Source organism: Nelusetta ayraudi, unplaced genomic scaffold, assembly GCF_046127955.1.
Source record: "Nelusetta ayraudi isolate G7.1 ecotype Tasmania unplaced genomic scaffold, CSIRO-AGI_Nayr_v1 ptg000135l, whole genome shotgun sequence".
NCBI lineage: Eukaryota > Metazoa > Chordata > Actinopteri > Tetraodontiformes > Monacanthidae > Nelusetta > Nelusetta ayraudi.
This window is the reverse complement of record NW_027466185.1, coordinates 3,909,687-3,924,735: the sequence shown is the minus strand read 5'-3', so window position 1 is coordinate 3,924,735 and position 15,049 is coordinate 3,909,687. Positions and strand designations below refer to the sequence as shown.

General features: G+C 48.0%; 43 non-coding genes across 43 annotated transcripts; all 43 read right to left on the bottom strand.

The window, feature by feature from the left end:
- Positions 1–199: 199 nt before the first annotated feature.
- LOC142877911 (5S ribosomal RNA) lies at positions 200–318 on the bottom strand. Its single transcript, XR_012924200.1, has one exon. It is a non-coding gene; the product is annotated as a 5S ribosomal RNA (ribosomal RNA).
- Positions 319–548: 230 nt separating this feature from the next.
- On the bottom strand, positions 549–667 carry LOC142877910 (5S ribosomal RNA). The gene has a single exon (XR_012924199.1). It is a non-coding gene; the product is annotated as a 5S ribosomal RNA (ribosomal RNA).
- Positions 668–897: 230 nt separating this feature from the next.
- Positions 898–1,016, bottom strand: LOC142877909 (5S ribosomal RNA). The gene has a single exon (XR_012924198.1). It is a non-coding gene; the product is annotated as a 5S ribosomal RNA (ribosomal RNA).
- Positions 1,017–1,242: 226 nt separating this feature from the next.
- On the bottom strand, positions 1,243–1,361 carry LOC142877908 (5S ribosomal RNA). The gene has a single exon (XR_012924197.1). It is a non-coding gene; the product is annotated as a 5S ribosomal RNA (ribosomal RNA).
- Positions 1,362–1,579: 218 nt separating this feature from the next.
- LOC142877906 (5S ribosomal RNA) lies at positions 1,580–1,698 on the bottom strand. The gene has a single exon (XR_012924195.1). It is a non-coding gene; the product is annotated as a 5S ribosomal RNA (ribosomal RNA).
- A 218-nt stretch (positions 1,699–1,916) lies between these two features.
- On the bottom strand, positions 1,917–2,035 carry LOC142877905 (5S ribosomal RNA). Its single transcript, XR_012924194.1, has one exon. It is a non-coding gene; the product is annotated as a 5S ribosomal RNA (ribosomal RNA).
- A 229-nt stretch (positions 2,036–2,264) lies between these two features.
- LOC142877904 (5S ribosomal RNA) lies at positions 2,265–2,383 on the bottom strand. The gene has a single exon (XR_012924193.1). It is a non-coding gene; the product is annotated as a 5S ribosomal RNA (ribosomal RNA).
- A 225-nt stretch (positions 2,384–2,608) lies between these two features.
- LOC142878470 (5S ribosomal RNA) lies at positions 2,609–2,727 on the bottom strand. The gene has a single exon (XR_012924737.1). It is a non-coding gene; the product is annotated as a 5S ribosomal RNA (ribosomal RNA).
- Positions 2,728–2,953: 226 nt separating this feature from the next.
- On the bottom strand, positions 2,954–3,072 carry LOC142877903 (5S ribosomal RNA). Its single transcript, XR_012924192.1, has one exon. It is a non-coding gene; the product is annotated as a 5S ribosomal RNA (ribosomal RNA).
- Positions 3,073–3,301: 229 nt separating this feature from the next.
- Positions 3,302–3,420, bottom strand: LOC142877902 (5S ribosomal RNA). Its single transcript, XR_012924191.1, has one exon. It is a non-coding gene; the product is annotated as a 5S ribosomal RNA (ribosomal RNA).
- Positions 3,421–3,646: 226 nt separating this feature from the next.
- On the bottom strand, positions 3,647–3,765 carry LOC142877901 (5S ribosomal RNA). Its single transcript, XR_012924190.1, has one exon. It is a non-coding gene; the product is annotated as a 5S ribosomal RNA (ribosomal RNA).
- A 229-nt stretch (positions 3,766–3,994) lies between these two features.
- On the bottom strand, positions 3,995–4,113 carry LOC142877900 (5S ribosomal RNA). Its single transcript, XR_012924189.1, has one exon. It is a non-coding gene; the product is annotated as a 5S ribosomal RNA (ribosomal RNA).
- Positions 4,114–4,342: 229 nt separating this feature from the next.
- Positions 4,343–4,461, bottom strand: LOC142877899 (5S ribosomal RNA). Its single transcript, XR_012924188.1, has one exon. It is a non-coding gene; the product is annotated as a 5S ribosomal RNA (ribosomal RNA).
- Positions 4,462–4,687: 226 nt separating this feature from the next.
- LOC142877898 (5S ribosomal RNA) lies at positions 4,688–4,806 on the bottom strand. Its single transcript, XR_012924187.1, has one exon. It is a non-coding gene; the product is annotated as a 5S ribosomal RNA (ribosomal RNA).
- A 229-nt stretch (positions 4,807–5,035) lies between these two features.
- Positions 5,036–5,154, bottom strand: LOC142877897 (5S ribosomal RNA). Its single transcript, XR_012924186.1, has one exon. It is a non-coding gene; the product is annotated as a 5S ribosomal RNA (ribosomal RNA).
- A 226-nt stretch (positions 5,155–5,380) lies between these two features.
- On the bottom strand, positions 5,381–5,499 carry LOC142877895 (5S ribosomal RNA). The gene has a single exon (XR_012924184.1). It is a non-coding gene; the product is annotated as a 5S ribosomal RNA (ribosomal RNA).
- A 230-nt stretch (positions 5,500–5,729) lies between these two features.
- Positions 5,730–5,848, bottom strand: LOC142877894 (5S ribosomal RNA). The gene has a single exon (XR_012924183.1). It is a non-coding gene; the product is annotated as a 5S ribosomal RNA (ribosomal RNA).
- A 229-nt stretch (positions 5,849–6,077) lies between these two features.
- On the bottom strand, positions 6,078–6,196 carry LOC142877893 (5S ribosomal RNA). The gene has a single exon (XR_012924182.1). It is a non-coding gene; the product is annotated as a 5S ribosomal RNA (ribosomal RNA).
- Positions 6,197–6,422: 226 nt separating this feature from the next.
- On the bottom strand, positions 6,423–6,541 carry LOC142877892 (5S ribosomal RNA). Its single transcript, XR_012924181.1, has one exon. It is a non-coding gene; the product is annotated as a 5S ribosomal RNA (ribosomal RNA).
- Positions 6,542–6,771: 230 nt separating this feature from the next.
- Positions 6,772–6,890, bottom strand: LOC142877891 (5S ribosomal RNA). Its single transcript, XR_012924180.1, has one exon. It is a non-coding gene; the product is annotated as a 5S ribosomal RNA (ribosomal RNA).
- Positions 6,891–7,112: 222 nt separating this feature from the next.
- LOC142878182 (5S ribosomal RNA) lies at positions 7,113–7,231 on the bottom strand. The gene has a single exon (XR_012924461.1). It is a non-coding gene; the product is annotated as a 5S ribosomal RNA (ribosomal RNA).
- Positions 7,232–7,461: 230 nt separating this feature from the next.
- On the bottom strand, positions 7,462–7,580 carry LOC142877890 (5S ribosomal RNA). The gene has a single exon (XR_012924179.1). It is a non-coding gene; the product is annotated as a 5S ribosomal RNA (ribosomal RNA).
- A 229-nt stretch (positions 7,581–7,809) lies between these two features.
- Positions 7,810–7,928, bottom strand: LOC142877889 (5S ribosomal RNA). Its single transcript, XR_012924178.1, has one exon. It is a non-coding gene; the product is annotated as a 5S ribosomal RNA (ribosomal RNA).
- Positions 7,929–8,146: 218 nt separating this feature from the next.
- On the bottom strand, positions 8,147–8,265 carry LOC142877888 (5S ribosomal RNA). The gene has a single exon (XR_012924177.1). It is a non-coding gene; the product is annotated as a 5S ribosomal RNA (ribosomal RNA).
- Positions 8,266–8,494: 229 nt separating this feature from the next.
- LOC142877887 (5S ribosomal RNA) lies at positions 8,495–8,613 on the bottom strand. The gene has a single exon (XR_012924176.1). It is a non-coding gene; the product is annotated as a 5S ribosomal RNA (ribosomal RNA).
- Positions 8,614–8,839: 226 nt separating this feature from the next.
- Positions 8,840–8,958, bottom strand: LOC142877886 (5S ribosomal RNA). The gene has a single exon (XR_012924175.1). It is a non-coding gene; the product is annotated as a 5S ribosomal RNA (ribosomal RNA).
- Positions 8,959–9,187: 229 nt separating this feature from the next.
- On the bottom strand, positions 9,188–9,306 carry LOC142877884 (5S ribosomal RNA). Its single transcript, XR_012924173.1, has one exon. It is a non-coding gene; the product is annotated as a 5S ribosomal RNA (ribosomal RNA).
- A 226-nt stretch (positions 9,307–9,532) lies between these two features.
- LOC142877883 (5S ribosomal RNA) lies at positions 9,533–9,651 on the bottom strand. Its single transcript, XR_012924172.1, has one exon. It is a non-coding gene; the product is annotated as a 5S ribosomal RNA (ribosomal RNA).
- A 233-nt stretch (positions 9,652–9,884) lies between these two features.
- LOC142877882 (5S ribosomal RNA) lies at positions 9,885–10,003 on the bottom strand. Its single transcript, XR_012924171.1, has one exon. It is a non-coding gene; the product is annotated as a 5S ribosomal RNA (ribosomal RNA).
- Positions 10,004–10,233: 230 nt separating this feature from the next.
- Positions 10,234–10,352, bottom strand: LOC142877881 (5S ribosomal RNA). Its single transcript, XR_012924170.1, has one exon. It is a non-coding gene; the product is annotated as a 5S ribosomal RNA (ribosomal RNA).
- Positions 10,353–10,582: 230 nt separating this feature from the next.
- On the bottom strand, positions 10,583–10,701 carry LOC142878353 (5S ribosomal RNA). The gene has a single exon (XR_012924624.1). It is a non-coding gene; the product is annotated as a 5S ribosomal RNA (ribosomal RNA).
- Positions 10,702–10,927: 226 nt separating this feature from the next.
- Positions 10,928–11,046, bottom strand: LOC142877880 (5S ribosomal RNA). The gene has a single exon (XR_012924169.1). It is a non-coding gene; the product is annotated as a 5S ribosomal RNA (ribosomal RNA).
- A 218-nt stretch (positions 11,047–11,264) lies between these two features.
- Positions 11,265–11,383, bottom strand: LOC142877879 (5S ribosomal RNA). Its single transcript, XR_012924168.1, has one exon. It is a non-coding gene; the product is annotated as a 5S ribosomal RNA (ribosomal RNA).
- Positions 11,384–11,612: 229 nt separating this feature from the next.
- On the bottom strand, positions 11,613–11,731 carry LOC142877878 (5S ribosomal RNA). The gene has a single exon (XR_012924167.1). It is a non-coding gene; the product is annotated as a 5S ribosomal RNA (ribosomal RNA).
- Positions 11,732–11,957: 226 nt separating this feature from the next.
- LOC142877877 (5S ribosomal RNA) lies at positions 11,958–12,076 on the bottom strand. Its single transcript, XR_012924166.1, has one exon. It is a non-coding gene; the product is annotated as a 5S ribosomal RNA (ribosomal RNA).
- A 230-nt stretch (positions 12,077–12,306) lies between these two features.
- LOC142877876 (5S ribosomal RNA) lies at positions 12,307–12,425 on the bottom strand. Its single transcript, XR_012924165.1, has one exon. It is a non-coding gene; the product is annotated as a 5S ribosomal RNA (ribosomal RNA).
- A 229-nt stretch (positions 12,426–12,654) lies between these two features.
- On the bottom strand, positions 12,655–12,773 carry LOC142877875 (5S ribosomal RNA). The gene has a single exon (XR_012924164.1). It is a non-coding gene; the product is annotated as a 5S ribosomal RNA (ribosomal RNA).
- Positions 12,774–12,991: 218 nt separating this feature from the next.
- Positions 12,992–13,110, bottom strand: LOC142878251 (5S ribosomal RNA). Its single transcript, XR_012924527.1, has one exon. It is a non-coding gene; the product is annotated as a 5S ribosomal RNA (ribosomal RNA).
- A 230-nt stretch (positions 13,111–13,340) lies between these two features.
- On the bottom strand, positions 13,341–13,459 carry LOC142877873 (5S ribosomal RNA). The gene has a single exon (XR_012924162.1). It is a non-coding gene; the product is annotated as a 5S ribosomal RNA (ribosomal RNA).
- Positions 13,460–13,685: 226 nt separating this feature from the next.
- Positions 13,686–13,804, bottom strand: LOC142877872 (5S ribosomal RNA). The gene has a single exon (XR_012924161.1). It is a non-coding gene; the product is annotated as a 5S ribosomal RNA (ribosomal RNA).
- A 218-nt stretch (positions 13,805–14,022) lies between these two features.
- On the bottom strand, positions 14,023–14,141 carry LOC142877871 (5S ribosomal RNA). The gene has a single exon (XR_012924160.1). It is a non-coding gene; the product is annotated as a 5S ribosomal RNA (ribosomal RNA).
- Positions 14,142–14,370: 229 nt separating this feature from the next.
- On the bottom strand, positions 14,371–14,489 carry LOC142877870 (5S ribosomal RNA). Its single transcript, XR_012924159.1, has one exon. It is a non-coding gene; the product is annotated as a 5S ribosomal RNA (ribosomal RNA).
- A 226-nt stretch (positions 14,490–14,715) lies between these two features.
- On the bottom strand, positions 14,716–14,834 carry LOC142877869 (5S ribosomal RNA). Its single transcript, XR_012924158.1, has one exon. It is a non-coding gene; the product is annotated as a 5S ribosomal RNA (ribosomal RNA).
- Positions 14,835–15,049: the final 215 nt, after the last annotated feature.

Here is a 15,049-nt window from a genome sequence, read left to right as displayed (position 1 = left end):
TAAACCTGCAGCATGGAGGAAGTGCACCTTGCCTATGAAGCCGTGCATGTGGTGTTCATTTATTCATTCATTCATTTAGTTAGTTAGTTAGTTAGTTAGTTTGTGAGTTTGTTTAAATGAACCGGCAGCAAAAAACAGTTTGTCTTGTGATTTCCTCATAAAGTTGCACGTGGAAACAGCACCCCCTGCCGGGACAAAAAGCTTACGGCACCTGGTATTCCCAGGCGGTCTCCCATCCAAGTACTAACCAGGCCCGACCCTGCTTAGCTTCCGAGATCAGACGAGATCGGGCGTTCTCAGGGTGGTATGGCCGTAAGCGAGAGACGCTGTTGCAAACAGGCCTTATAAACCTGCAGCATGGAGGAAGTGCACCTTGCCTATGAAGCCGTGCATGTGGTGTTCATTTATTCATTCATTCATTTAGTTAGTTAGTTAGTTTGTGAGTTAGTTTGTGAGTTTGTTTAAATGAACCGGCAGCAAAAAACAGTTTGTCTTGTGATTTCCTCATAAAGTTGCACGTGGAAACAGCACCCCCTGCCGGGACAAAAAGCTTACGGCACCTGGTATTCCCAGGCGGTCTCCCATCCAAGTACTAACCAGGCCCGACCCTGCTTAGCTTCCGAGATCAGACGAGATCGGGCGTTCTCAGGGTGGTATGGCCGTAAGCGAGAGACGCTGTTGCAAACAGGCCTTATAAACCTGCAGCATGGAGGAAGTGCACCTTGCCTATGAAGCCGTGCATGTGGTGTTCATTTATTCATTCATTCATTCATTCATTTAGTTAGTTAGTTAGTTAGTTTGTGAGTTTGTTTAAATGAACCGCCAGCAAAAAACAGTTTGTCTTGTGATTTCCTCATAAAGTTGCACGTGGAAACAGCACCCCCTGCCGGGACAAAAAGCTTACGGCACCTGGTATTCCCAGGCGGTCTCCCATCCAAGTACTAACCAGGCCCGACCCTGCTTAGCTTCCGAGATCAGACGAGATCGGGCGTTCTCAGGGTGGTATGGCCGTAAGCGAGAGACGCTGTTGCAAACAGGCCTTATAAACCTGCAGCATGGAGGAAGTGCACCTTGCCTATGAAGCCGTGCATGTGGTGTTCATTTATTCATTCATTCATTTAGTTAGTTAGTTAGTTAGTTAGTTTGTGAGTTTGTTTAAATGAACCGCCAGCAAAAAACAGTTTGTCTTGTGATTTCCTCATAAAGTTGCACGTGGAAACAGCACCCCCTGCCGGGACAAAAAGCTTACGGCACCTGGTATTCCCAGGCGGTCTCCCATCCAAGTACTAACCAGGCCCGACCCTGCTTAGCTTCCGAGATCAGACGAGATCGGGCGTTCTCAGGGTGGTATGGCCGTAAGCGAGAGACGCTGTTGCAAACAGGCCTTATAAACCTGCAGCATGGAGGAAGTGCACCTTGCCTATGAAGCCGTGCATGTGGTGTTCATTTATTCATTCATTCATTTAGTTAGTTAGTTAGTTTGTGAGTTTGTTTAAATGAACCGGCAGCAAAAAACAGTTTGTCTTGTGATTTCCTCATAAAGTTGCACGTGGAAACAGCACCCCCTGCCGGGACAAAAAGCTTACGGCACCTGGTATTCCCAGGCGGTCTCCCATCCAAGTACTAACCAGGCCCGACCCTGCTTAGCTTCCGAGATCAGACGAGATCGGGCGTTCTCAGGGTGGTATGGCCGTAAGCGAGAGACGCTGTTGCAAACAGGCCTTATAAACCTGCAGCATGGAGGAAGTGCACCTTGCCTATGAAGCCGTGCATGTGGTGTTCATTTATTCATTCATTCATTTAGTTAGTTAGTTAGTTTGTGAGTTTGTTTAAATGAACCGGCAGCAAAAAACAGTTTGTCTTGTGATTTCCTCATAAAGTTGCACGTGGAAACAGCACCCCCTGCCGGGACAAAAAGCTTACGGCACCTGGTATTCCCAGGCGGTCTCCCATCCAAGTACTAACCAGGCCCGACCCTGCTTAGCTTCCGAGATCAGACGAGATCGGGCGTTCTCAGGGTGGTATGGCCGTAAGCGAGAGACGCTGTTGCAAACAGGCCTTATAAACCTGCAGCATGGAGGAAGTGCACCTTGCCTATGAAGCCGTGCATGTGGTGTTCATTTATTCATTCATTCATTCATTCATTTAGTTAGTTAGTTAGTTAGTTTGTGAGTTTGTTTAAATGAACCGCCAGCAAAAAACAGTTTGTCTTGTGATTTCCTCACAAAGTTGCACGTGGAAACAGCACCCCTGCCGGGACAAAAAGCTTACGGCACCTGGTATTCCCAGGCGGTCTCCCATCCAAGTACTAACCAGGCCCGACCCTGCTTAGCTTCCGAGATCAGACGAGATCGGGCGTTCTCAGGGTGGTATGGCCGTAAGCGAGAGACGCTGTTGCAAACAGGCCTTATAAACCTGCAGCATGGAGGAAGTGCACCTTGCCTATGAAGCCGTGCATGTGGTGTTCATTTATTCATTCATTCATTTAGTTAGTTAGTTAGTTAGTTAGTTTGTGAGTTTGTTTAAATGAACCGGCAGCAAAAAACAGTTTGTCTTGTGATTTCCTCACAAAGTTGCACGTGGAAACAGCACCCCTGCCGGGACAAAAAGCTTACGGCACCTGGTATTCCCAGGCGGTCTCCCATCCAAGTACTAACAAGGCCCGACCCTGCTTAGCTTCCGAGATCAGACGAGATCGGGCGTTCTCAGGGTGGTATGGCCGTAAGCGAGAGACGCTGTTGCAAACAGGCCTTATAAACCTGCAGCATGGAGGAAGTGCACCTTGCCTATGAAGCCGTGCATGTGGTGTTCATTTATTCATTCATTCATTTAGTTAGTTAGTTAGTTAGTTAGTTTGTGAGTTTGTTTAAATGAACCGGCAGCAAAAAACAGTTTGTCTTGTGATTTCCTCATAAAGTTGCATGTGGAAACAGCACCCCCTGCCGGGACAAAAAGCTTACGGCACCTGGTATTCCCAGGCGGTCTCCCATCCAAGTACTAACCAGGCCCGACCCTGCTTAGCTTCCGAGATCAGACGAGATCGGGCGTTCTCAGGGTGGTATGGCCGTAAGCGAGAGACGCTGTTGCAAACAGGCCTTATAAACCTGCAGCATGGAGGAAGTGCACCTTGCCTATGAAGCCGTGCATGTGGTGTTCATTTATTCATTCATTCATTCATTCATTTAGTTAGTTAGTTAGTTAGTTTGTGAGTTTGTTTAAATGAACCGCCAGCAAAAAACAGTTTGTCTTGTGATTTCCTCACAAAGTTGCACGTGGAAACAGCACCCCTGCCGGGACAAAAAGCTTACGGCACCTGGTATTCCCAGGCGGTCTCCCATCCAAGTACTAACCAGGCCCGACCCTGCTTAGCTTCCGAGATCAGACGAGATCGGGCGTTCTCAGGGTGGTATGGCCGTAAGCGAGAGACGCTGTTGCAAACAGGCCTTATAAACCTGCAGCATGGAGGAAGTGCACCTTGCCTATGAAGCCGTGCATGTGGTGTTCATTTATTCATTCATTCATTTAGTTAGTTAGTTAGTTAGTTAGTTTGTGAGTTTGTTTAAATGAACCGGCAGCAAAAAACAGTTTGTCTTGTGATTTCCTCATAAAGTTGCACGTGGAAACAGCACCCCCTGCCGGGACAAAAAGCTTACGGCACCTGGTATTCCCAGGCGGTCTCCCATCCAAGTACTAACCAGGCCCGACCCTGCTTAGCTTCCGAGATCAGACGAGATCGGGCGTTCTCAGGGTGGTATGGCCGTAAGCGAGAGACGCTGTTGCAAACAGGCCTTATAAACCTGCAGCATGGAGGAAGTGCACCTTGCCTATGAAGCCGTGCATGTGGTGTTCATTTATTCATTCATTCATTCATTCATTTAGTTAGTTAGTTAGTTAGTTTGTGAGTTTGTTTAAATGAACCGGCAGCAAAAAACAGTTTGTCTTGTGATTTCCTCACAAAGTTGCACGTGGAAACAGCACCCCTGCCGGGACAAAAAGCTTACGGCACCTGGTATTCCCAGGCGGTCTCCCATCCAAGTACTAACCAGGCCCGACCCTGCTTAGCTTCCGAGATCAGACGAGATCGGGCGTTCTCAGGGTGGTATGGCCGTAAGCGAGAGACGCTGTTGCAAACAGGCCTTATAAACCTGCAGCATGGAGGAAGTGCACCTTGCCTATGAAGCCGTGCATGTGGTGTTCATTTATTCATTCATTCATTCATTCATTTAGTTAGTTAGTTAGTTAGTTTGTGAGTTTGTTTAAATGAACCGCCAGCAAAAAACAGTTTGTCTTGTGATTTCCTCACAAAGTTGCACGTGGAAACAGCACCCCTGCCGGGACAAAAAGCTTACGGCACCTGGTATTCCCAGGCGGTCTCCCATCCAAGTACTAACCAGGCCCGACCCTGCTTAGCTTCCGAGATCAGACGAGATCGGGCGTTCTCAGGGTGGTATGGCCGTAAGCGAGAGACACTGTTGCAAACAGGCCTTATAAACCTGCAGCATGGAGGAAGTGCACCTTGCCTATGAAGCCGTGCATGTGGTGTTCATTTATTCATTCATTCATTTAGTTAGTTAGTTAGTTAGTTAGTTTGTGAGTTTGTTTAAATGAACCGGCAGCAAAAAACAGTTTGTCTTGTGATTTCCTCATAAAGTTGCACGTGGAAACAGCACCCCCTGCCGGGACAAAAAGCTTACGGCACCTGGTATTCCCAGGCGGTCTCCCATCCAAGTACTAACCAGGCCCGACCCTGCTTAGCTTCCGAGATCAGACGAGATCGGGCGTTCTCAGGGTGGTATGGCCGTAAGCGAGAGACGCTGTTGCAAACAGGCCTTATAAACCTGCAGCATGGAGGAAGTGCACCTTGCCTATGAAGCCGTGCATGTGGTGTTCATTTATTCATTCATTCATTCATTCATTTAGTTAGTTAGTTAGTTAGTTTGTGAGTTTGTTTAAATGAACCGCCAGCAAAAAACAGTTTGTCTTGTGATTTCCTCACAAAGTTGCACGTGGAAACAGCACCCCTGCCGGGACAAAAAGCTTACGGCACCTGGTATTCCCAGGCGGTCTCCCATCCAAGTACTAACCAGGCCCGACCCTGCTTAGCTTCCGAGATCAGACGAGATCGGGCGTTCTCAGGGTGGTATGGCCGTAAGCGAGAGACGCTGTTGCAAACAGGCCTTATAAACCTGCAGCATGGAGGAAGTGCACCTTGCCTATGAAGCCGTGCATGTGGTGTTCATTTATTCATTCATTCATTTAGTTAGTTAGTTAGTTAGTTAGTTTGTGAGTTTGTTTAAATGAACCGGCAGCAAAAAACAGTTTGTCTTGTGATTTCCTCATAAAGTTGCACGTGGAAACAGCACCCCCTGCCGGGACAAAAAGCTTACGGCACCTGGTATTCCCAGGCGGTCTCCCATCCAAGTACTAACCAGGCCCGACCCTGCTTAGCTTCCGAGATCAGACGAGATCGGGCGTTCTCAGGGTGGTATGGCCGTAAGCGAGAGACGCTGTTGCAAACAGGCCTTATAAACCTGCAGCATGGAGGAAGTGCACCTTGCCTATGAAGCCGTGCATGTGGTGTTCATTTATTCATTCATTCATTCATTCATTTAGTTAGTTAGTTAGTTAGTTTGTGAGTTTGTTTAAATGAACCGGCAGCAAAAAACAGTTTGTCTTGTGATTTCCTCATAAAGTTGCACGTGGAAACAGCACCCCCTGCCGGGACAAAAAGCTTACGGCACCTGGTATTCCCAGGCGGTCTCCCATCCAAGTACTAACCAGGCCCGACCCTGCTTAGCTTCCGAGATCAGACGAGATCGGGCGTTCTCAGGGTGGTATGGCCGTAAGCGAGAGACGCTGTTGCAAACAGGCCTTATAAACCTGCAGCATGGAGGAAGTGCACCTTGCCTATGAAGCCGTGCATGTGGTGTTCATTTATTCATTCATTCATTCATTCATTTAGTTAGTTAGTTAGTTAGTTTGTGAGTTTGTTTAAATGAACCGGCAGCAAAAAACAGTTTGTCTTGTGATTTCCTCATAAAGTTGCACGTGGAAACAGCACCCCTGCCGGGACAAAAAGCTTACGGCACCTGGTATTCCCAGGCGGTCTCCCATCCAAGTACTAACCAGGCCCGACCCTGCTTAGCTTCCGAGATCAGACGAGATCGGGCGTTCTCAGGGTGGTATGGCCGTAAGCGAGAGACGCTGTTGCAAACAGGCCTTATAAACCTGCAGCATGGAGGAAGTGCACCTTGCCTATGAAGCCGTGCATGTGGTGTTCATTTATTCATTCATTCATTTAGTTAGTTAGTTAGTTAGTTAGTTTGTGAGTTTGTTTAAATGAACCGGCAGCAAAAAACAGTTTGTCTTGTGATTTCCTCATAAAGTTGCACGTGGAAACAGCACCCCCTGCCGGGACAAAAAGCTTACGGCACCTGGTATTCCCAGGCGGTCTCCCATCCAAGTACTAACCAGGCCCGACCCTGCTTAGCTTCCGAGATCAGACGAGATCGGGCGTTCTCAGGGTGGTATGGCCGTAAGCGAGAGACGCTGTTGCAAACAGGCCTTATAAACCTGCAGCATGGAGGAAGTGCACCTTGCCTATGAAGCCGTGCATGTGGTGTTCATTTATTCATTCATTCATTCATTCATTTAGTTAGTTAGTTAGTTAGTTTGTGAGTTTGTTTATATGAACCGCCAGCAAAAAACAGTTTGTCTTGTGATTTCCTCATAAAGTTGCACGTGGAAACAGCACCCCCTGCCGGGACAAAAAGCTTACGGCACCTGGTATTCCCAGGCGGTCTCCCATCCAAGTACTAACCAGGCCCGACCCTGCTTAGCTTCCGAGATCAGACGAGATCGGGCGTTCTCAGGGTGGTATGGCCGTAAGCGAGAGACGCTGATGCAAACAGGCCTTATAAACCTGCAGCATGGAGGAAGTGCACCTTGCCTATGAAGCCGTGCATGTGGTGTTCATTTATTCATTCATTCATTTAGTTAGTTAGTTAGTTAGTTTGTGAGTTTGTTTAAATGAACCGCCAGCAAAAAACAGTTTGTCTTGTGATTTCCTCATAAAGTTGCACGTGGAAACAGCACCCCCTGCCGGGACAAAAAGCTTACGGCACCTGGTATTCTCAGGCGGTCTCCCATCCAAGTACTAACCAGGCCCGACCCTGCTTAGCTTCCGAGATCAGACGAGATCGGGCGTTCTCAGGGTGGTATGGCCGTAAGCGAGAGACGCTGTTGCAAACAGGCCTTATAAACCTGCAGCATGGAGGAAGTGCACCTTGCCTATGAAGCCGTGCATGTGGTGTTCATTTATTCATTCATTCATTCATTCATTTAGTTAGTTAGTTAGTTAGTTTGTGAGTTTGTTTAAATGAACCGGCAGCAAAAAACAGTTTGTCTTGTGATTTCCTCATAAAGTTGCACGTGGAAACAGCACCCCCTGCCGGGACAAAAAGCTTACGGCACCTGGTATTCCCAGGCGGTCTCCCATCCAAGTACTAACCAGGCCCGACCCTGCTTAGCTTCCGAGATCAGACGAGATCGGGCGTTCTCAGGGTGGTATGGCCGTAAGCGAGAGACGCTGTTGCAAACAGGCCTTATAAACCTGCAGCATGGAGGAAGTGCACCTTGCCTATGAAGCCGTGCATGTGGTGTTCATTTATTCATTCATTCATTCATTCATTTAGTTAGTTAGTTAGTTAGTTTGTGAGTTTGTTTAAATGAACCGCCAGCAAAAAACAGTTTGTCTTGTGATTTCCTCACAAAGTTGCACGTGGAAACAGCACCCCTGCCGGGACAAAAAGCTTACGGCACCTGGTATTCCCAGGCGGTCTCCCATCCAAGTACTAACCAGGCCCGACCCTGCTTAGCTTCCGAGATCAGACGAGATCGGGCGTTCTCAGGGTGGTATGGCCGTAAGCGAGAGACGCTGTTGCAAACAGGCCTTATAAACCTGCAGCATGGAGGAAGTGCACCTTGCCTATGAAGCCGTGCATGTGGTGTTCATTTATTCATTCATTCATTTAGTTAGTTAGTTAGTTTGTGAGTTTGTTTAAATGAACCGGCAGCAAAAAACAGTTTGTCTTGTGATTTCCTCATAAAGTTGCACGTGGAAACAGCACCCCCTGCCGGGACAAAAAGCTTACGGCACCTGGTATTCCCAGGCGGTCTCCCATCCAAGTACTAACCAGGCCCGACCCTGCTTAGCTTCCGAGATCAGACGAGATCGGGCGTTCTCAGGGTGGTATGGCCGTAAGCGAGAGACGCTGTTGCAAACAGGCCTTATAAACCTGCAGCATGGAGGAAGTGCACCTTGCCTATGAAGCCGTGCATGTGGTGTTCATTTATTCATTCATTCATTCATTCATTTAGTTAGTTAGTTAGATAGTTTGTGAGTTTGTTTAAATGAACCGGCAGCAAAAAACAGTTTGTCTTGTGATTTCCTCATAAAGTTGCACGTGGAAACAGCACCCCTGCCGGGACAAAAAGCTTACGGCACCTGGTATTCCCAGGCGGTCTCCCATCCAAGTACTAACCAGGCCCGACCCTGCTTAGCTTCCGAGATCAGACGAGATCGGGCGTTCTCAGGGTGGTATGGCCGTAAGCGAGAGACGCTGTTGCAAACAGGCCTTATAAACCTGCAGCATGGAGGAAGTGCACCTTGCCTATGAAGCCGTGCATGTGGTGTTCATTTATTCATTCATTCATTTAGTTAGTTAGTTAGTTAGTTAGTTTGTGAGTTTGTTTAAATGAACCGGCAGCAAAAAACAGTTTGTCTTGTGATTTCCTCATAAAGTTGCACGTGGAAACAGCACCCCCTGCCGGGACAAAAAGCTTACGGCACCTGGTATTCCCAGGCGGTCTCCCATCCAAGTACTAACCAGGCCCGACCCTGCTTAGCTTCCGAGATCAGACGAGATCGGGCGTTCTCAGGGTGGTATGGCCGTAAGCGAGAGACGCTGTTGCAAACAGGCCTTATAAACCTGCAGCATGGAGGAAGTGCACCTTGCCTATGAAGCCGTGCATGTGGTGTTCATTTATTCATTCATTCATTCATTCATTTAGTTAGTTAGTTAGTTAGTTTGTGAGTTTGTTTAAATGAACCGCCAGCAAAAAACAGTTTGTCTTGTGATTTCCTCACAAAGTTGCACGTGGAAACAGCACCCCTGCCGGGACAAAAAGCTTACGGCACCTGGTATTCCCAGGCGGTCTCCCATCCAAGTACTAACCAGGCCCGACCCTGCTTAGCTTCCGAGATCAGACGAGATCGGGCGTTCTCAGGGTGGTATGGCCGTAAGCGAGAGACGCTGTTGCAAACAGGCCTTATAAACCTGCAGCATGGAGGAAGTGCACCTTGCCTATGAAGCCGTGCATGTGGTGTTCATTTATTCATTCATTCATTTAGTTAGTTAGTTAGTTAGTTAGTTTGTGAGTTTGTTTAAATGAACCGGCAGCAAAAAACAGTTTGTCTTGTGATTTCCTCATAAAGTTGCACGTGGAAACAGCACCCCCTGCCGGGACAAAAAGCTTACGGCACCTGGTATTCCCAGGCGGTCTCCCATCCAAGTACTAACCAGGCCCGACCCTGCTTAGCTTCCGAGATCAGACGAGATCGGGCGTTCTCAGGGTGGTATGGCCGTAAGCGAGAGACGCTGTTGCAAACAGGCCTTATAAACCTGCAGCATGGAGGAAGTGCACCTTGCCTATGAAGCCGTGCATGTGGTGTTCATTTATTCATTCATTCATTCATTCATTTAGTTAGTTAGTTAGTTAGTTAGTTTGTGAGTTTGTTTAAATGAACCGGCAGCAAAAAACAGTTTGTCTTGTGATTTCCTCACAAAGTTGCACGTGGAAACAGCACCCCTGCCGGGACAAAAAGCTTACGGCACCTGGTATTCCCAGGCGGTCTCCCATCCAAGTACTAACCAGGCCCGACCCTGCTTAGCTTCCGAGATCAGACGAGATCGGGCGTTCTCAGGGTGGTATGGCCGTAAGCGAGAGACGCTGTTGCAAACAGGCCTTATAAACCTGCAGCATGGAGGAAGTGCACCTTGCCTATGAAGCCGTGCATGTGGTGTTCATTTATTCATTCATTCATTTAGTTAGTTAGTTAGTTTGTGAGTTAGTTTGTGAGTTTGTTTAAATGAACCGGCAGCAAAAAACAGTTTGTCTTGTGATTTCCTCATAAAGTTGCACGTGGAAACAGCACCCCCTGCCGGGACAAAAAGCTTACGGCACCTGGTATTCCCAGGCGGTCTCCCATCCAAGTACTAACCAGGCCCGACCCTGCTTAGCTTCCGAGATCAGACGAGATCGGGCGTTCTCAGGGTGGTATGGCCGTAAGCGAGAGACGCTGTTGCAAACAGGCCTTATAAACCTGCAGCATGGAGGAAGTGCACCTTGCCTATGAAGCCGTGCATGTGGTGTTCATTTATTCATTCATTCATTCATTCATTTAGTTAGTTAGTTAGTTAGTTTGTGAGTTTGTTTAAATGAACCGCCAGCAAAAAACAGTTTGTCTTGTGATTTCCTCATAAAGTTGCACGTGGAAACAGCACCCCCTGCCGGGACAAAAAGCTTACGGCACCTGGTATTCCCAGGCGGTCTCCCATCCAAGTACTAACCAGGCCCGACCCTGCTTAAATTCCGAGATCAGACGAGATCGGGCGTTCTCAGGGTGGTATGGCCGTAAGCGAGAGACGCTGTTGCAAACAGGCCTTATAAACCTGCAGCATGGAGGAAGTGCACCTTGCCTATGAAGCCGTGCATGTGGTGTTCATTTATTCATTCATTCATTTAGTTAGTTAGTTAGTTAGTTAGTTTGTGAGTTTGTTTAAATGAACCGGCAGCAAAAAACAGTTTGTCTTGTGATTTCCTCATAAAGTTGCACGTGGAAACAGCACCCCCTGCCGGGACAAAAAGCTTACGGCACCTGGTATTCCCAGGCGGTCTCCCATCCAAGTACTAACCAGGCCCGACCCTGCTTAGCTTCCGAGATCAGACGAGATCGGGCGTTCTCAGGGTGGTATGGCCGTAAGCGAGAGACGCTGTTGCAAACAGGCCTTATAAACCTGCAGCATGGAGGAAGTGCACCTTGCCTATGAAGCCGTGCATGTGGTGTTCATTTATTCATTCATTCATTTAGTTAGTTAGTTAGTTTGTGAGTTTGTTTAAATGAACCGGCAGCAAAAAACAGTTTGTCTTGTGATTTCCTCATAAAGTTGCACGTGGAAACAGCACCCCCTGCCGGGACAAAAAGCTTACGGCACCTGGTATTCCCAGGCGGTCTCCCATCCAAGTACTAACCAGGCCCGACCCTGCTTAGCTTCCGAGATCAGACGAGATCGGGCGTTCTCAGGGTGGTATGGCCGTAAGCGAGAGACGCTGTTGCAAACAGGCCTTATAAACCTGCAGCATGGAGGAAGTGCACCTTGCCTATGAAGCCGTGCATGTGGTGTTCATTTATTCATTCATTCATTCATTCATTTAGTTAGTTAGTTAGTTAGTTTGTGAGTTTGTTTAAATGAACCGCCAGCAAAAAACAGTTTGTCTTGTGATTTCCTCACAAAGTTGCACGTGGAAACAGCACCCCTGCCGGGACAAAAAGCTTACGGCACCTGGTATTCCCAGGCGGTCTCCCATCCAAGTACTAACCAGGCCCGACCCTGCTTAGCTTCCGAGATCAGACGAGATCGGGCGTTCTCAGGGTGGTATGGCCGTAAGCGAGAGACGCTGTTGCAAACAGGCCTTATAAACCTGCAGCATGGAGGAAGTGCACCTTGCCTATGAAGCCGTGCATGTGGTGTTCATTTATTCATTCATTCATTTAGTTAGTTAGTTAGTTAGTTAGTTTGTGAGTTTGTTTAAATGAACCGGCAGCAAAAAACAGTTTGTCTTGTGATTTCCTCATAAAGTTGCACGTGGAAACAGCACCCCCTGCCGGGACAAAAAGCTTACGGCACCTGGTATTCCCAGGCGGTCTCCCATCCAAGTACTAACCAGGCCCGACCCTGCTTAGCTTCCGAGATCAGACGAGATCGGGCGTTCTCAGGGTGGTATGGCCGTAAGCGAGAGACGCGGTTGCAAACAGGCCTTATAAACCTGCAGCATGGAGGAAGTGCACCTTGCCTATGAAGCCGTGCATGTGGTGTTCATTTATTCATTCATTCATTCATTCATTTAGTTAGTTAGTTAGTTAGTTTGTGAGTTTGTTTAAATGAACCGCCAGCAAAAAACAGTTTGTCTTGTGATTTCCTCATAAAGTTGCACGTGGAAACAGCACCCCCTGCCGGGACAAAAAGCTTACGGCACCTGGTATTCCCAGGCGGTCTCCCATCCAAGTACTAACCAGGCCCGACCCTGCTTAGCTTCCGAGATCAGACGAGATCGGGCGTTCTCAGGGTGGTATGGCCGTAAGCGAGAGACGCTGTTGCAAACAGGCCTTATAAACCTGCAGCATGGAGGAAGTGCACCTTGCCTATGAAGCCGTGCATGTGGTGTTCATTTATTCATTCATTCATTCATTCATTTAGTTAGTTAGTTAGTTAGTTTGTGAGTTTGTTTAAATGAACCGCCAGCAAAAAACAGTTTGTCTTGTGATTTCCTCACAAAGTTGCACGTGGAAACAGCACCCCTGCCGGGACAAAAAGCTTACGGCACCTGGTATTCCCAGGCGGTCTCCCATCCAAGTACTAACCAGGCCCGACCCTGCTTAGCTTCCGAGATCAGACGAGATCGGGCGTTCTCAGGGTGGTATGGCCGTAAGCGAGAGACGCTGTTGCAAACAGGCCTTATAAACCTGCAGCATGGAGGAAGTGCACCTTGCCTATGAAGCCGTGCATGTGGTGTTCATTTATTCATTCATTCATTTAGTTAGTTAGTTAGTTTGTGAGTTTGTTTAAATGAACCGGCAGCAAAAAACAGTTTGTCTTGTGATTTCCTCATAAAGTTGCACGTGGAAACAGCACCCCCTGCCGGGACAAAAAGCTTACGGCACCTGGTATTCCCAGGCGGTCTCCCATCCAAGTACTAACCAGGCCCGACCCTGCTTAGCTTCCGAGATCAGACGAGATCGGGCGTTCTCAGGGTGGTATGGCCGTTAGCGAGAGACGCTGTTGCAAACAGGCCTTATAAACCTGCAGCATGGAGGAAGTGCACCTTGCCTATGAAGCCGTGCATGTGGTGTTCATTTATTCATTCATTCATTCATTCATTTAGTTAGTTAGTTAGTTAGTTTGTGAGTTTGTTTAAATGAACCGGCAGCAAAAAACAGTTTGTCTTGTGATTTCCTCATAAAGTTGCACGTGGAAACAGCACCCCCTGCCGGGACAAAAAGCTTACGGCACCTGGTATTCCCAGGCGGTCTCCCATCCAAGTACTAACCAGGCCCGACCCTGCTTAGCTTCCGAGATCAGACGAGATCGGGCGTTCTCAGGGTGGTATGGCCGTAAGCGAGAGACGCTGTTGCAAACAGGCCTTATAAACCTGCAGCATGGAGGAAGTGCACCTTGCCTATGAAGCCGTGCATGTGGTGTTCATTTATTCATTCATTCATTTAGTTAGTTAGTTAGTTAGTTAGTTTGTGAGTTTGTTTAAATGAACCGCCAGCAAAAAACAGTTTGTCTTGTGATTTCCTCATAAAGTTGCACGTGGAAACAGCACCCCCTGCCGGGACAAAAAGCTTACGGCACCTGGTATTCCCAGGCGGTCTCCCATCCAAGTACTAACCAGGCCCGACCCTGCTTAGCTTCCGAGATCAGACGAGATCGGGCGTTCTCAGGGTGGTATGGCCGTAAGCGAGAGACGCTGTTGCAAACAGGCCTTATAAACCTGCAGCATGGAGGAAGTGCACCTTGCCTATGAAGCCGTGCATGTGGTGTTCATTTATTCATTCATTCATTTAGTTAGTTAGTTAGTTTGTGAGTTTGTTTAAATGAACCGGCAGCAAAAAACAGTTTGTCTTGTGATTTCCTCATAAAGTTGCACGTGGAAACAGCACCCCCTGCCGGGACAAAAAGCTTACGGCACCTGGTATTCCCAGGCGGTCTCCCATCCAAGTACTAACCAGGCCCGACCCTGCTTAGCTTCCGAGATCAGACGAGATCGGGCGTTCTCAGGGTGGTATGGCCGTAAGCGAGAGACGCTGTTGCAAACAGGCCTTATAAACCTGCAGCATGGAGGAAGTGCACCTTGCCTATGAAGCCGTGCATGTGGTGTTCATTTATTCATTCATTCATTCATTCATTTAGTTAGTTAGTTAGTTAGTTTGTGAGTTTGTTTAAATGAACCGCCAGCAAAAAACAGTTTGTCTTGTGATTTCCTCACAAAGTTGCACGTGGAAACAGCACCCCTGCCGGGACAAAAAGCTTACGGCACCTGGTATTCCCAGGCGGTCTCCCATCCAAGTACTAACCAGGCCCGACCCTGCTTAGCTTCCGAGATCAGACGAGATCGGGCGTTCTCAGGGTGGTATGGCCGTAAGCGAGAGACGCTGTTGCAAACAGGCCATATAAACCTGCAGCATGGAGGAAGTGCACCTTGCCTATGAAGCCGTGCATGTGGTGTTCATTTATTCATTCATTCATTTAGTTAGTTAGTTAGTTAGTTAGTTTGTGAGTTTGTTTAAATGAACCGGCAGCAAAAAACAGTTTGTCTTGTGATTTCCTCATAAAGTTGCACGTGGAAACAGCACCCCCTGCCGGGACAAAAAGCTTACGGCACCTGGTATTCCCAGGCGGTCTCCCATCCAAGTACTAACCAGGCCCGACCCTGCTTAGCTTCCGAGATCAGACGAGATCGGGCGTTCTCAGGGTGGTATGGCCGTAAGCGAGAGACGCTGTTGCAAACAGGCCTTATAAACCTGCAGCATGGAGGAAGTGCACCTTGCCTATGAAGCCGTGCATGTGGTGTTCATTTATTCATTCATTCATTCATTCATTTAGTTAGTTAGTTAGATAGTTTGTGAGTTTGTTTAAATGAACCGGCAGCAAAAAACAGTTTGTCTTGTGATTTCCTCATAAAGTTGCACGTGGAAACAGCACCC